A 13,017-nucleotide genomic window follows, 5' to 3' on the forward strand; every position below is an offset into this window, starting at 1 on the left:
ACGGGACGACCCGGATTAACGAACCCCCGATAAATTACCGAAAATAGTTTGTTAAACATTCTGGTGTCTAAAGCTGCGTGGAACTACAAGTAAACGTGATTTTAAATAATCTTTGGAGATATAGAGAAAGATTATTCTGGTTATTTCTTATACATATGTTTCAATATACATTATAATGTGCTTTGACTATTCTTCGAAGTAAATGTAATTGTGTAGTCTAAAATAGTTTAAAGCTTAATTTATAGTCGATTTATGTTGTTCAATTAGTTCATTAACATTGCATTTATTACAGCAGGTGTCCGAAACTTTGTATTTAAAATCCAGAGTACATAATATAGTGATTACTTTTTTTATATTATTAACTTTGCGGTAGGCAGCGGCTTGGCTCTGCCCCTGGCATTGCTGAAGTCCATGGGCGACGGTAATCACTCACACATCAGGTGGGCCGTATGCCCGTTTGCCTACAAGGGAAAAAAAAAAAAACAAATGAAATGTTTATTTCATCAGTTGTCATCTAATCTATTTAGGTTGCGGCTTTGTTACGCGCGCTTTTATACAAAGACTGACAAAATTAGATCCATTTCGTAAACTACCAATTAAAAGAAAGGATCATAAAATGTGCATTTGAAACTGAGTTTTTTTAACGTTAAATACATCGGGATTTTCATTTCGCTTCCCAGAAAATTCCTAATCTTTACAACGAGACAGCTGCCTTGACTATTTAGAAACACGACTAACGCGGACACTCCGGGCGACACTTTCGGAATAACATATCGTTTTAAATGCCGACTGACAGATGACACATCTCTACATTCCTCAACTTGTCGGTTCTGAAATACGCTTCTCCGGCCTTTTGTATTTATTTTAGTTCGCGACTGTTTGAATCACGACTACGAATATTTTAAACCTTATTGTCTAGATGAGAAAAACGTTTTTTCGCTTAACCATACCACAACCGCCTGTGTTCAGTACAATAGTTTCCAATTTAATGAGTACAGACAAAAAGACAGTGTAATTTGTTTAATTATTAAACGGGTTTGTGTGGCCGATTTTGGATCGTTCAATTAATCTATTAATGATTTTATTTAAGGCTTTAGTTTGAAGTTTTAACCTAAACATTGAAACCTTATGGGATAATAATATTTTAATGTCATTTACGTCTCGACTATTTAATCACATATAATTTATTGACACCATTATCTCTGTCTCTTGAGAACATAAATACGTTGTCAGTTTATTAATACATCGTGTTACTTGGGTTACTAAAGGGGTACACATGTTAAACATCTTGGCCACTTTTTATAATGATTAAGTCGTTTCGTATTGTCATTATTCTTTTTTATTTATGATAGTCTTAAATAGCGTTAAATATGACTTGGATAAATGAACGGAGATTCAATTTAAATCGAGTTCGAAAATTCGCTCCGAAATCGAGTCGAGTCGTCAAAATAATTGGACCATTCATAAAGCTTGTGATCGCAGACCCGAGGCTCGTCCCAGAACAATGACTAACGGCCGTTTTCAATAACCTATCTATCCCTAGTTTCGGTTACTAAAGATAGACAAATCTATATTTTTGTCCTTACTTACGTTCCAATAACCTATCGACGGGCAGCAGTTCCTATCGGATTTATCTATCCATCGTCGGGAGGACGGATAGCCTGCTAAAGATAGAACGTTCATACAAATCGTGCTTACTTCCGTTTCAATATGAGTTTTAAGTAACTCTCCGGTAGGCGGCGCTATCTCTAGTATGGGCATTCGCTTATCTGTCAAAATCGGCCGGTTACATGTTTATCTTTCGAAAGTAAATCGCTATAATTTAATAATTGTTTCTCTTCATATTGGCATATTGTAGCAGTGATGATAGTGATATGGAATTATTTCAAATGATAATGGATTGTGATGCAGATAGTGATAGTGAGGCCGATATCATATGGTTAGGAAAATAAAGATCGTCTGAATTACATGGCGAAGATCAATAATTACGAATTTGACTATAGATTTCTGAGCAAAGGTGTTGTGAATGAATTGATTAATTTAATGAGACCATATTTGAGTGTAACGTCAAAAAGGTAAGATAAATTTTAACCATAAAAGTACTCGTTATTACAACTTATATTTGTTTATAGCAATAGCAAAATTATACCTAATTTTTGTTGTGTTACAAAATCACACTCAACAGGAATTCTATAATACTGCTGGATTCCCATGGTGCCCTAAATGACATTCATATACTAATACAATAACCTGGTAGGCTATTTACCTTCATTCTTATTACACACTGATACCTCTACATTTTATATTTGTGTTACAGATTCAAATATAGGAGAGGAATTTAGAAATAGAAAAAGAGTATTTTGAATGTGCAATTTGTGTGCAATGCATCATTGATGTTTCAAAATGTTGTTGCTTGATGGCCTGGGTCTACTCATGATACAACTATAATTAACCATTCCGATTGAAAAGGTATTTCTTATTTATATTACCTTATTTATATTAGTATTATTATATATTATTATTATATTTTTATTTATTTATATTATATATTTAGGTGTTTATATGAATTTAATATGACACTATTATAATAAATTATCTACATATCAAGAGAACATTGATAACAAGGTGGACTTGGAAATTGCTATTTGCTTGCCGATAGAGGCTATCCCCACAACCCTATCTTTCAACGTGATTAATTAACCCACATACTCAATCGGAACGATTTAAAATGAATCGCATATTAAAACAAGAAATACTATAGAGAGGTAATCTTTTTTTTTAGTTAAGAGCTTGTTATACTGTATTGTAAAATAATTTAAGCGAATAATGTATAATTTTCAGATGCATTGGTGTTTGTAAAAGAAGACTCCCTGTATATCATTGAAAAGTAGATTAAAACTAGAAAATATGCAAGCTGTTATTATAGCTGCCATGCTGCATAATATCGTCAGAAGTATGAATTTAGAAGAATTAGAATTAGAAATTTCAGTCGCAGATACATTACAGGAAAATAATATAATTGTTCGTAACAATTTTTCAAAACTTACATCTGAAATACAACTATGTACTTATAAATAATTGCTTCCAAAGATAATTTATAAAATAAACTCCAAAGATAATTTGATTATTTTTTATTTTCCAAAATGATAATTACATGGTAGTTAGTACATGCAAGATATTTAATTTAGAATTTGTACATACACTTAAAAAACTATCTAACATAAAATTATTATTGCCTACTTAATTTATGAAATTTAATATTCCTTTTAAGTAATTTTTAATTTTTTAAATTATCTAAATCTAACTTAACTTTTGCTACAACAATCTCCTTTTCTTTATTTTCCAAGTCAAGTCTCTTTTTTGCTATTAGATATTCTGCTAATGCTATGTCCCTATGCTAGCCTTGCATTTCTTTTCTTCCATCTTGTTTCCGCTTGGCTGTAAAAGTGTTAAAAATATTATATGTGACCTACAACAATGTGCATGCTTTATCCAAAATTTCATCTGCAATCCTTACCACCTCCAACCTGTAACAAAGAGCATAATTATTTCAAATACTACGGCAACCTGAAGAAAAAATCATGTTTATCAATGTGTTATTAGAGACAAACAATCAACTAATTATACTAACCTTACTAAAGTTGTTTCTTATGTTGCCGTAGCGTTCTTTAAGTTTTCCCATTTTAGTCGAAGCTGCGATGGAGTTCGTGGGAAACGACGAATAGACGAATTAAAATCATTTACAAGGGTTTGCCAAGCCTGCTCCTTCAATTTATTGTTTGTGGCATTTGTTGCCTTATTATTGAAATGTTTTTTCGCCGCCACAAGTTCTGCTAGAATCATCGTCTCATCTTTTGTCATGGGTGCTGCCTTTCTTGACTGAAAAAGATATATTTTCTAAACTTGAACTCAAAGTTTTCAAAGTAAAATTATTATTATCAATGTAGTTCATAGATACTTACAGAATTCATTTTATTTCACTGTAGCTCTTTAATTATAAACACACTTAGAATTATAAACGAAAGTTTTAAAGCGTTTTGGAGGTAAGTCATCATCTAATATAGTAGGTAAACAATAGAAAAACAAACAAAAGAAACTGATCACTGCTTATTGGCAAACGGACTGTCAAAACGTTTCGTTTCATAATTTCGACTAGGATAAAAATAGCAATACGTCCAATTTAAAAAAATCTACATATGTTTTTATTACTTTTTGTTATAAACAAATGTGTTTATGATAGTCTACAATATGCTGGTTAAATTATAGTTATAATTTAGAATAAAATAAAATAAGTCTTGATCCTGATGTTGTTTCGTATTTGTAGTAGAACGAAACGTATCAAGAGGCTCGGATAAATCGGAGGGAAGAAGCTATCTACTGTTGGTTAAAGAGAGATAGCACTTATCCGTGATTGTGAAACGCAAACTAAGGATAGATACGCTCTTGCTGATATTCGGAGATAGCTATCTATCCGAAAACTCAGATACGTTATTGAAAACGGCCGTAATAAGAAGTTAATCCGCAAATAAAAGTGGAATTGAAACAGAAGTGGGCCGCCTTTACGCGCCGTGTGGGTAGGCTAATGTCGATTTGTCTTTGTCGGCGTCACTGAACTCGTCAGAAATAGATTAAGCGCTCTCACTCTATCTAATGGCGCCTCATTTGTTTGGCTTTAAGACAAAAAAAAATATAACTTAAACTCTGCACGATAGCATCTTGTCGAAGAGTTTCATTTGTTTGACTTAACTTCGGGTGAGCTACAGCCCAAAAATCAATTGGCACGGATCTTAGACACAAAATCGAGCCATTTTTTTAATTACCTTTGCAGTCATGATCCACGTGATGGTAAGTATTTACCGTCACTGTATGACATATACTGTTCTAATAAGATGTTGTGATAACTACATAATACGTATTTTAATACATTTCAGTTTATAAGTAATGCATGAGACTTTATCGCATAGAGTAAAACATGTCGTTAATAGTGCCACTTACACATGCGCTTTATGGAGCCAAATGTAAACAATATGATCATAAACCCGTCGGCTTACTTGCCAACTTTGTACGCAGCAATTTAAAATAAACATCTCTAATCTTTAAATATACATACTTCGAATCAAATTGTTTGATTAGAAAAACAATCCCCAAAAGTAAAAGATTTCGTTGCACAGGGGCCTGCAAATATTCACAATAAAAATTGCATGAAAATATAACTAACGCCACCTGTCGTCTGCAACTAAGAGATTTCAAACAAGAGTTACGGTAATCCGCGTCACTTTCCTTATAAAACTCTTTTTACCGTAAATTCACGAATTGTTCATTAATTAACGCCAGTAGCTGCGTCAAAGCAAACTCCGCCGTTTTTATTTATTTATTGCGTTAATTGACGAGCTCATAGTCTTCATAGTGCTGAATGGTTACAGGACTGAGGAATTGTTCATTTTCGTTGATATCCTTAGTGACCTTTTACAATACTCATGAAAAGAGTTCAGTGGTACTATTCTAGACCGACGCTGCACAGGGTAATCAATTTGTCTCATCTCACTTAATATATCCCTTATGACGTTGTATCATGTTAGAGTGAGATAGATGTACTTTTAAACCACATACAACTCATACGTAGATAGTAATACCCCATTCAAAATTCAGGGCGCCAATAATTACTTACTCGATAACAAACTGTATGTAATGTCTCTGATAAACTCAATTTTTTTGTACTGAATGAGTGGAGTATGAATAAAATATTTGTAGGCTTACGAAGTAACACAGAACGTATTAGAGTAATCTGTTTGCCCTAAGCCTCAGCTAGACGAGTTGACCTTTTAATCAAGCCCTTTTCTTATTGTGTCTTAAACTGCCACACTCCACTTTGAGTGTTGTTAACTGAGAAATACCTACATATTTATTATTATGGAAACCATATTACTGTAGTTTCTTGATTTGGTATTGCTATGAGTAAAAAGGCAAGGAATATCCGGGAGTGGACCGGTATTGCCTCCGTCGAACAGCTGTTCCGGCTGGCTTCAGATAAAAATGAATATAGAAAGCTAACGGCCCACCTTCAGGATTGAAGAGGCGCTGAAAGAAGAAGAAGAAAAAGGCATTGGTTAAAGCGATTCTTAAAAAATTTGGTGTTTGGTCTAATAAAGGTTTATGTTGGTTTCAATCAGTTCGCCAATGATACTCCAGCACTGAGCCTTATCGATGCTTTAGATTTAGTAGATTAAGGAAACTGTGAAAACCGAAATATTTACTGATAGCATAAATTGATTTTATTGTGTCCTAGAGTCAATAGTGGCAATCAAGTTATGATGTCTGCTAATCGTTAAGCACAGTCGGTGACATGACTCATCCACTTATCTAAATAAGTTATTGTCAATAATAATTGGAAATCTCCTTACAGCGGTAATAGAGAACGGCAAGAAGTGGCTGCTAATTGTAACCGACAGTCCCCATTGAGGATCCTAATGCTGTGCACGTTTACTATCTGGATAATAAGAAAGAAAATGGCTCCGATAATTTTTTAGAAGCAAAATTTACTTTAAATGTCCATGGGTTCCGGTAAACTTCAAATGGGTGATATCGTTCACCAGAGCCAAAGTCATTAAAAAACCCCAAATCTATCACCCAAACTTTTGACCACTGCTTGTAATCTTTTAATTGATAATCACAATATTTATTGACGTTAATTCCCGTGCTTTTATATTAAACCTTAAAAATTTGTTTACCGTGTTAATGTAAAATCGATTTGAAATCAGCTCTCCTGCTTATTGATATCTGCCGAGCCATAAAGATTAACTGGAAGAGCACATAGATAAAAAGTACAAAAGTAATAATTATATTAAACTATGGATCATGAATGAAGTTTTTATTTATTTAGTTATTTAAGCGAACAATTTGAATTCGATAAAAATCGATTTATATTGAATGAAAATGTGATCGGAAAAGTATTTATCGTTTTATAACCTCTCTGATCGATGAAATGGTTGGTACATTGCAGTACTTTAAAAAAATTGGTTGTCTGTAAAGTCGGTTTACTGACGATAGTTGAACGTGACAACGTCATAAGAAAATACTGATGGAATGGTTTCATTTTTCAATTATCGCAATTATCGTTGTTATAAACAATTGACACCACCTTCACTTTTCACTGAACTTCATACTTGACGAAAACATGTAAATGTATTAATGTATAGCAGCTGTCCACGCGGATGCATCGCTCACTCAAGTACGAGAGAGACAGATGTCGAACGCTACCGAACGCGGAGGCCGATTGTGCCTCTTTGTCGCTCGTTGCGCGCTCTCGCTTGCACTTCAAGCCTTAATTGGAATACCTCAGAGCGAGGTAACGCCGCATGAGTCATGTTTTTTCGTGCATGCAGCCGGCTGGCTCCATTGGATTATAAGATGTTGTCACATCAAAAATGGCATTCCAAAAGTTAAGTCTAACCATTTATCAAGGATAAAGGCTCGATGTATGTATGTATTTATTCTCGTAATTCTCTTTTACGAACCGAAGTAGCATGTGCTAATAAGCAAACGATAATAATCGATTCCCTTGAAAGTGCGTGTCAAAACATTACCACGGCATCGCACACATTTAGTTGAACTATTTCTGTGGTCACACGTCCGATTTTATTTGTGGTACATTGCTGCGTGAAATAAGCGTAAAGGCGTCTGCCGTCAGGCCACCCAGTGGGATGATGATCGCCTAACGCGGTCGGCGTCATTTCTTCTGATTTATTGAAACGCAAAGAGCCCGTCGGCGAGTTTTGCTTTACACTTCGATGCATTTGGAACTGTGTAACCTGAGAGAAATAAGACGCGGTTTGCTTTTTTATTAAAAAAAAATATGTTTATTAAATTATGTATAAAAAGTTTATGGTAAATAAAATAAATATTTTTGTAAAAAACTAAGTAGAATTTTTATAATCATATCACTCTTCGCCAATACATCTAACAAAGTTTTTTTTCAATGTGAGTTATATTGTTTTAGCATATTAATGTCAGAATTTTGCAGATATTTTTCAGCATCTTTTAAGCAAGCTTCGACAGTGCGTTTCCAAAGATCTTTTCTGCCACGTACCATCCGGCTTTGGAATGAACTCCCCTCCACGGTGTTTTCCGAGCGCTATGACATGTCCTTCTTCAAACGAGGCTTGCGGAGAGTACTTAACGGTAGGCAGCGGCTTGGCTCTGCCCCTGGCATTGCTGACGACCATCAGCGACGGTGACCACTTACCATCAGGTGGGCCGTATGGTCGTCTGCCTACAATGGCAATAAAAAAATAAAAAAAGCTTTATGTAGTTTGAAATAGGAAATCGAAAGCACTACATTACATGCAACGTCACTGTAATTTTACCACCAGTAATTACGCATGTAATAGTTTTCACAGGTTTAATTTTTTTACACGATATTTTCTTTCACCGCTGAAGTCAACCTAGAAATATTTTTAAGTCCCTTTTTCATTTGAAATATAGGTACCTCTCTGCGGGATTTGAGCACTGGTACACTTGCATCGCATGCGGGTCTTAACCTTTAGGCCACGACAACTTCAACGCCTTACTTATATCCATATTAAGAAGAAGAAGGGCCGTCGTACCCCCTTTCGGGGGCACGGAACGGGCCTCGGGGCAAACCCCACTACCCGGGCTGAAACTCCCTACCACATAGGGCAGGGGTGAAGTAGATGCGTGGAGGACTTGCGGAAGGTACGCTGTTCGCAGCGTGCACGGCTGCACTACATCGACAAAACATATATACTTATACATAATACGATGGGCTTGGTTCTCTTGGGCGGAGTGATGCCCGCGGAGGAGTCACCCCGGCGCCAGCTGCTGTCCTCTGCTTGAATTTTTTTTTTTTTCCCTCTCTACTAACTATAACTAACTAAAACTAGACTACTATACTAACTATAAACTACTAACTATTTACAATATCTACAAAGCCGGGAACAACAGTCAGCACCGTGGGGCCCGCCACCGGCCCCATGCCGCGGCCCCACCTCTACAAACCAGAGGAGGAGCCGCGGCACTAGTTTGGCGCTCACCCGTTCTGGGCTCCCCAAAAGGGGAAGACCATCGCGGGGAGGGACCGATTTAAACACTCCCCAGACGGGGGAGTGGTCCACCCAACGGGGGTGGGAAATGGGTCCCCATAAGGGGGCACCCCAACGATGTGGGGGGAAATCCATATTAAATGATATAATCATCATCATCATCATCATCAACAGCCCACAGTCGTCCACTGCTGGACATAGGCCTCTCCCAATCTACACCACTGAGCCCGGTCTGCGGCTCTCCTCATCCACTTCTTGGTATAATAATAGACTTAAAACAGTAAGTATTATATATATGATGGCTTAAAAAGCCATTGCAAAACCGAAAAAAAAATGGAATGGATGAATCGTCTCAACAATGACGAACTATATGTATGAAATATGTAAACACCTATATGCACGGAACATACTAGAAAATTCCACTAGTAGTAGGAGGGCATAAAAAAGATATACAATAAATAATTTCAACATTGATAAAATTAAATTTAATTCAATCAAAATGTCCTGCAGTGTACGCAGTGATATCAACACCGGCTTGAATTAATTTCGAATTTGTGTTCGGTACCGTCCGTTCTCACGCGACTAATTGTGCCGCGGCTTCCTTTCATGTTAGACATTTTCAAAATACAAAGTAAATGGGAAAACGTTCAAACATCAATAAATTACAAGATCATTGAGAACATCCATGTACTGCCTTACCATGAGTATTCTTATTTACATTGGTAATGACCTCAACGCGTAGGTGAAGTAATTTATTGTTAACTTGAAGTAACTTATTAAGAGCGAGCTTAGCCTTTACGATTCAAAGACAAATATCCTCGCGCTTTGTAGTTCGAGGTTTATAGAACACTAGAATAATTTAAACTCATTTATTTTTAATTTCCGTATCTATTTATTATTTAAACGATTGATTAATTATCGCTTATCTTATATCGTGATCTATAATATTATTATGCAACTAATAAAAACTATTCGATAATCATAAATTTCGTTTGAATTTAATTTGTATGATAAATTTAACTTCATGCTGTTTTAAGGCCTCATCTCACGGATCGTTTGCAACCTCTGGGTCTGCGGAGGGACTTCGGTTCCCTCTGTATTTTGTACCGTATGTTCCATGGGGAATGCTCTGAGGAATTGTTCGAGATGATACCGGCATCTTGTTTTTACCATCGCACCGCCCGCCACCGGAGTAGAGTTCATCCATACTACTTGAAGCCACTGCGGCCATCCACAGTGCATTTCCAGAGATCTTTTTTGCCACGTACCATCCGGCTATGGAATGAGCTCCCCTCCACGGTGTTTCCCGAGCGCTATGACATGTCCTTCTTCAAACGAGGCTTGTGGAGAGTATTCAGCGGTAGGCAGCGGCTTGGCTTTGCCCCTGGCATTGCTGAAGTCCATGGGCAACGGTAACCACTCACCATCAGGTGGGCCGTATGCTCCTCTGCCTACAAGGGCAATAAAAAAAAAAGAGCCTATGTTATTGTAAATGTATTTTAAGTTAGTTGTAAAGGTAGATGTGTAAAGGCTATCACAAATGAATCTACTATTTTCTTAAAAACGTATTGATAAAAATAACAAGAACCACAAAATACACACATTGTATTATAATTTAATAATTATTATAATATTAAGAAATGGTATTTATATGTATGGTCAAAAAAATGTACGGTGTTTTTCTGATCAAGCATTTATTTAAATATGAATCATAAATCACTCTAATAAGTTTCATATTAGGATATTTATGAGTATTTTAAATATTAATTTCTTAATTTGCAAACGATTTTGTGTGAAGGCCAATACTGCTGTTTACGCCAAAAATCATTTTGGTCAATTTTAATCCACATTAATGTTGAAATGTAACGATTTATTTTTAGAATTTACATATTTTAATATAATCTAAATATCAAGTTGAAAAAAATATTTACTCCATTTCGTTCACGCTAACCGACGAGTATGTTAATAAATTAATTACGAAAATTTTGTATGTTTGGTTGTTTGTTATTCAATCACGCGAAATGGCTTACCAGATTTTACTGGTGGTAGGATCTCTTGTGAGTCGCACGGGTAGGTACCACCACCCCGCTTATTTCTGCCGTGAAGCAGTAATGCGTTTCGGTTTGGGGTGGGGCAGCCGTTGTAACTATACTGAGACCTTAGAACTTATATCTCAAGGTGGTTGGCACATTTAAGTTTTAGATGTGTATGGACTCCAGTAACCATTTAACACCAGGTGGGCTGTAAGCTCGTCCACCCATCTGAGCAAAAAAAAAGATTCGTATGTAATTTCGCCTAATTTTAGTTTATTATCATACCTATATAAGGTAAAAAAAAAGCAGTAGGTAAAGAAATCTAATCAATAGACAAAAGACCAAATTTGAAAATAGAATTACATTATTAAAATTAAATTCATTCAAATTTAGAATTTATTGCCAACCTTAAATTACGTTTCAAATGGCCAGTGTTGTAAAACGGCAACTGCATAATTAAAGATCTATTATCATTGGTCCAATGAAAATAATTTTCAGTTGTATGGTTTTTGTTTTTCATATCTGTGTACCATGACCCTCATTACCTCTTCTGACAGCATGACTAAAACATTACAAAGCTTAAAGTAACAGAATGAATTACGAACATTTATCTGGCCATAATTTGGTGAGATAATGTCAACAATAGGGATGGTTCTATTGTGATTCGTTCATCTCGGCTGTCGGCCATTTTGTTTGTTTATTCGAATCTACTTCTCAAGCTCTTTATTTTACAGTTATTATTTATTTATTTAATTTATTTATTTATTTTATTTTGACCGTACGTGTTAAAGAGTGTAACGTGCAATGTCTATAGATTCTGGATCAGATTAACTAAATCTACAATTTATTGATTTATGTTTTATTGTATACAGTAATAAAAAAAAACATTTTAGGAAAAAACTGAAAAAAACACAAATATTGATATATTGAACTATAGGACAACCCTATTTACGACTACACATGTACATACTTATTCGTAAATAGGGTTGTCCGGGATAAAAAATGACTAAAAATTTGAACGAGCCTCAGGCTTTATTACCAATTTATCCTTAACCACACATTTAATCATATTAAGTATAATTATAACTAAACATAATAACTATAGACTAAATATATTTCCATATTTTATTAGACAATAAATCTATTACGGGTCATAACAGTCATATTCCAGTACGGAGTTAAAATTAAATGCAACAACATTGCGACCGCACCGCAAATCCACCGCAGATTTAATTTTGGATAACACAAGAAATAATTGAATATTACCGCCAATTTGCTTTCGCTGTGCATTATAAACGATGTGAATTTACATTATATATAATTTCTTTCATTGGTTCTTTAGTAGCAAATGTCAGGATTAATACTTATTATTATTCTACGACATAACAATACGCAATCCAAGGTAGAGGGGGAAGAGGTCGACCGAAAAAGACATGGATGGAGTGTGTGAATGTATGAGAGAGAGAGAGAGAGAGAGAGGAGTGAGTGTTGAGATGACGGCTGATAGAAGAGAATGGAAGAGAAAAATTAGCTGTGCCGAGCCCACCTAGAGGGATAAGGTGGGGAAAAAGAAGACATAACAAAACGTTCATTGTCGTTCCAATATTTTTTTGTTCTGTAAGACATGATACAAAACTAATGTGAAGTCACAATTGCTCGTATTAACCACGTAAATTGTGGGCTACGCGCATCATCTCATACTAGCATAGGCTGATTTACCTCTACCGATTGCCCTTAGATTTGGTGACTTCTCTTTTTAGTTGACAGTTATAAAGAGAAAGTAGTTGATCCTACACTGAATATATTGTTTACGGTTGTTCGCCTTATGGGAAACGTTTACGCTTACCCGTCCCCGAGCCCTCTATAGCTGTAGTATAGAACTAACCAACTCTCTTCCTTTTTCTCTAATTGACTAAAATTATAAC

The 13,017-nt window shown here is 35.4% G+C and overlaps 2 long non-coding RNA genes across 2 annotated transcripts; one reads left to right on the top strand and one right to left on the bottom strand.

Annotated features, from left to right (window-relative positions):
- Positions 1-1,512: 1,512 nt before the first annotated feature.
- LOC134198851 (uncharacterized) lies at positions 1,513-3,119 on the top strand. The gene is made up of 3 exons (XR_009973098.1): positions 1,513-2,075; positions 2,318-2,469; positions 2,842-3,119. It is a non-coding gene; the product is annotated as an uncharacterized LOC134198851 (long non-coding RNA).
- LOC134198850 (uncharacterized) lies at positions 3,116-4,504 on the bottom strand. The gene is made up of 3 exons (XR_009973097.1): positions 3,963-4,504; positions 3,632-3,879; positions 3,116-3,527 (listed from the first exon to the last, which is right to left on the bottom strand). It is a non-coding gene; the product is annotated as an uncharacterized LOC134198850 (long non-coding RNA).
- Between the last annotated feature and the right edge of the window lie 8,513 nt (positions 4,505-13,017).

Source organism: Bombyx mori, chromosome 5 (assembly GCF_030269925.1).
Source record: "Bombyx mori chromosome 5, ASM3026992v2".
In the NCBI taxonomy this organism is placed as follows: Eukaryota; Metazoa; Arthropoda; class Insecta; order Lepidoptera; family Bombycidae; genus Bombyx; species Bombyx mori.